The sequence below is a fragment of the Mastomys coucha genome, unplaced genomic scaffold (genome assembly GCF_008632895.1).
Source record: "Mastomys coucha isolate ucsf_1 unplaced genomic scaffold, UCSF_Mcou_1 pScaffold16, whole genome shotgun sequence".
In the NCBI taxonomy this organism is placed as follows: Eukaryota; Metazoa; Chordata; class Mammalia; order Rodentia; family Muridae; genus Mastomys; species Mastomys coucha.
In genome coordinates, this window is record NW_022196898.1 from 46,197,654 (window position 1) to 46,202,453 (window position 4,800).

A 4,800-nucleotide genomic window follows, 5' to 3' on the forward strand; every position below is an offset into this window, starting at 1 on the left:
TGGATGCATTAAGAGCCTTATTTAAGGTTTCTTTAGCTTGCTTTCCCACTTGGGCTACTCTAGTCTTATCAGCTGGATACTGTAAGCCCCTGATTTGATGATACTTTTTGCTGACTCTCTTCTCACTTGCTTTCTCCTCTCTGTCTTTCTCTCCTTCTCTCTCTCTCTCTCTCTCTCTCTCTCTCTCTCTCTCTCTTTCTCTCTCTCTGTCACTTTCATTGTAATTTTGCTTTTGCTAGATATGTATGTAATTAAAACCACTCATTGAATACTGAGACTATGAATGCAATGGATCATTTCTAAATAGGGAACATAACTGATGAAGATGTCAAAATCAGCCAGATGCTATTTGTGTTTTGAAGGCAGTATTCATTCCATCTTTCCATCCCATGCACCCTTTATCATCCCCCTCAATTCCTCCTTTCCAATCCACTCCTCCCATGTTTCCTTTCAGAAAAGTGCAGGCCTTGCAGAGATATCAACCAAACATGGCATATCAAGGTGAATTAAGACTAGACAGAGACCCTCACATTAAGGCTGGATGAAGCAACCCAGTAGGAGGACAAGGGTCACAAAAGCAGGCAGAAGCATAAGAGACAGCCCCTGCTCTCTCTGTTACGAGTCCCCCCAAATCACCAAGATAACCCAATGTAACATATAGAAGGCCGAGGTTAGATCAATTCATGCTCCCTGACTGTTAGTTCAGGCTCAGTGAGTTCCTATGAGTCAAGGTTTGTTGATTCTGGGTTTTTCCAGCTTAAGATCCATGCCACCATGGGAAGCTCACCCTGAAACTGCACAGAAGACCAGAAACCAGAGGCCAGATGGCCCAGAAACCTAGGATAGAACCAACCACAACAGGCATGTGTGTGTATGTGTGTGTGTGTTTGTGTATGTGTGTATAAAATCATTGAAATTATATCTAATGATATTCTGCTGTATGCCACACCCACTCATCTACTCCAGTAAAATCCTCAATATTGGGAGTAAAAGCCTGATCACAGCCAAGAGGCCTTATGACTTCAAAGGGAGTTTGTGCCTCCTGGGTATTGAGTCAGTCGTTGGCATCTCCTAACTCAGATGTGTTCCAGATTAGTCTTTCCAATCATCAGCATGCCTTCTTATTTAGGCACAAAGGTACCCCAAGAAATGATTCATAAGTGGCTAAGATTGGGCATTGTTTCCTGGCCAGCACAATGTTCCAATATATTTTAATTTATTTCCAAGCTCTCCTTAGCTTGGAATTTCTCACAAGGAATCTGCCTTATCAGATAGGATATCCTCGGAGTTAGCAACAAAGGTCAGACACATAGAATTCTCAGGGCAGTCCCACAGAAGACTGATCTGTTTTACATATTAGAGAATAATTGAAGGGCTTCCCTCACTTAAGGGCATTAGCAGGAACTGTTAGAATTTCCTGGTGCTTGCCTCCAGCAGACCCAGAGAATTAGCATGGGAATACCAAAATAACCCCAGTGGGGAGGGCACCACTGCTCTTCTGCGGGCTTCACACCTGGATACCTGATCTTACCAACATTGATGTAACCATCCCTTGCCTACATGATCTTACTGACCTTAATGTGACTTTTGTCATTCACCCTGTTTTCTGTATACCATATAGGCCTGGTTTTCACTTTGTGCAGGGCACACTGACTAGAGCTAGAACTTAGATGGACCAGGACTTAGATTCATGCAGTCCGCAGCCCTCCCAGAGCGCTTGGGCCTGGGGGGTGCAGCACCTATCCAGAAGAGGTGGCTGCTTTAGACCCAATGTGTTTCAGGTGGCCTCAGATGTACCTCCACTACTGAGCTGCCAGATTTATCATTTCTCTTTTGCAATGACTGTAAAAACCTCATGTCACTTTTAAGAAATATATTGAGGTTCAGCACTCCCTTGTGTTGACTCTGTCTGTCACTTGCTGAATTGTTGCCCACCTGACCAGAACTTTTATCCCATGGAAAACGAGGTCCCCTCAATGAACCTGGTCTGTGACAGCTATACTCATAGACTGATGTCCAAACCAATTGCTACTAGAGGGGTTTAATCTAGGAACTGATTGAAACAGATGCTTGGGTCAAACATTAGATAGGGTTCACAGAAGCCTGCTGAAGAGAAAGAGGAACAATTGTAGGAGCCATCGGTGTCAAGGACACTGCAAGAAAACCTATATGTGTTCCTTATTTTGATTTTCAATTTGGTCACCCCAAGACTTCTTTACTTAAGAAAAAATGCATTATGAATTTCAAGGAACACCTTAAAAGTGTCCATTGTAGTTTCTCATCCATGGCACCAACACACACATATGTGCAGGAAGTGCCAAAAGACCCTAGTGTTTGTAGCCAGGCTCTCAACTATATTGTTTACATGCTGTATCTCCCAGCACCTGGATATGTGAGATGGCAGGGATGGTGCTTATGGCATTATTTTACTAGAGTATTTTCACACTGGGAAAATATGTCACCATGATAGCTATCAGCCCCCATTGGCAAGTAAATCCCACATTTACTTGGTAAATATATTTAAGTTGAAAAAAAAAGAGGCTATTTCTCTGGGAAATAGATCTACAGAGTGACTCATAATGTCAATAAATGAGTGGATGATAACAATGCTAATGACTAGGATCAGAGATGAGGACACAACATCTTTCCCAACACTGAGAGTAACTGGGAGAAGCGGGACCAGGTACACAGGAACTCCTCCAGCCCAGTGGCTCAGGATCCTTCTGGTCTGTCTGGGCCAGCAGGTGCCCTGAGAAGACCTTGGGTGCAGGTTCCACAGGCAGTCCCACTACACCCAGAGGAAGCTGCACTTCCAGGCACTCTAACATGCCCAGAATCAGAACTGAGGAGGACACAACATCTGTCCCAACACTGGGAGTAAATGGGAGCAGTGTGACCAAACACATAGGAACTCTGCCATCCCAGTGGCTCAGGTTCCTTCCAGTCTGTCTGGGCTGGCAGGTGCCCTGAGAAGACCTTGGGTACAAGCTCCACAGCCAGTTCCACAACACCCAGAGGAAGCTCCACTCCCAGGTGCTCTAACAAGCCCAGGATCCCAGGATCCCAGAATCCCAGGATCACAGAGAGAACTTGACTCTGAGGAGTTCTGACACAACCAGAATCACAGGAAGGACAGGCTCCAGTCAGATTTAGCAAGGGCAGGTAGCAGTAGAGATAACCATATGGTGCAGGGCAAGCATAAGAATATAAGCAACACAAACCAAGGTTACTTGGCATCATCAGAACCCAATACTCCCACCATAGCAAATCCTGGACATACCATCACACTGGAAAAGCAAGATTCCAATATAAAATTACTCTCATGGTGATGATACAGGACTTTAAGAAAGACATAAATAACAGCCTCAAAGAAATACAGGAGAACACAGGTAAACAGCTAGAAGCACTTCAAGAGGAAACACAAAAATCTCTTAAAGAACCACAGGAAAACACAAGCCAACAGGTGAAGGAAATGAGCAAAACCATCCAGAATCTAAAAACGGAAATAGAAACAATAGAGAAATCAGAAAGAGAGACAACTTTGGTAATACAAAACCTAGGAAAGAAATCAGGAGTCACAGGTGCAAGCATCACCAACAGAATGCAAGAGATAGAAGAGTGAATATCAGGGGAAGAAGACACCATAGAAAACATTGACACAACAGTCACAAAAATGCAAAAAGCAAAAAGATCCTAACCCAAAGCATCCAGGAAATCCAGGACACAATGAGAAGACCAAACCCAAGGATAATAGGTATAGAAGAGAATGAAGACTCTCAACTTAAAGGGCCAGTAAATATCTTCAACAAAATTATAGAAGAAAACTTCCCTAAGCTTAAGAAAGAGATGCCAGTGAACATACAAGAAGCCTACAGAACTCCAAATAGACTGAAGCAGATAAGAAATTCCTCTTGGGTGAATTTGCTTCTTTTTGTTCTAGCGCCTTCAGGTGTGCTGTCAAATTGCTGATGTATGCTCTCTCCAGTGTCTTTTGAGAGGCACTTAAAGCTATGAGTTTTTCTCTCAGGACTGCTTTCATTGTGTCCCATAAGTTTGGGTATGTTGTGGCTTCATTTTCATTAAACTCTAGAAAGTCTTTAATTTCTTTCTTTATTCCTTCCTTGACAAAGTTATCATTGAGTAGAGTGTTGTTAAGCTTCCACGTGTATGTGTGCATTCTATTGTTTATGTTGTTATTGTTAGTCCATGGTGATCTGATAGGATACAAATAATTATTTCAATCTTCTTGTATCTGTTGGGGCCTGATTTGTGACCAATTATATGGTCAATTTTGGAGAAGGTACCATGAGGTGCTGAGGTTATATCCTTTTGTTTTAGGATATAAGGTTCTATAGATAAGGAAAAGTAGTTGTTGCTTCCTGTTATTTTTGTAGTTAGAGCTGGCATTCCATTCATGTGTCTATCTTCTTTTAGTTCTGTTGGAAGATTACATTTTTGCTTTTTCAGGAATGTAGTTCCCCTTCTTGTGTTGGAGTTTTCCATTTATTACTCTTTGAAGGGCTGGATTTGTTGAAATATATTGTGTGAATTTGGTTTTGTCATGGAATACTTTGGTTTCTTCATCTATGGTGATTGAGAGTTTTGCTGAGTATAGTAGTCTGGGCTGGCATTTGTGTTCTCTTAGGGTCTATATGACATCTCTTCAGGATCTTCTAGCTTTCATAGTCTCTGGTGAGAAGTCTGGTGTAATTCTGATAGGCCTGACTTTATGTGTTACTTGACCTTTTTCCCTTACTGTTTTAGTATTCTTTCTTTGTTTTGTGCATTTGGTGCTTTGAC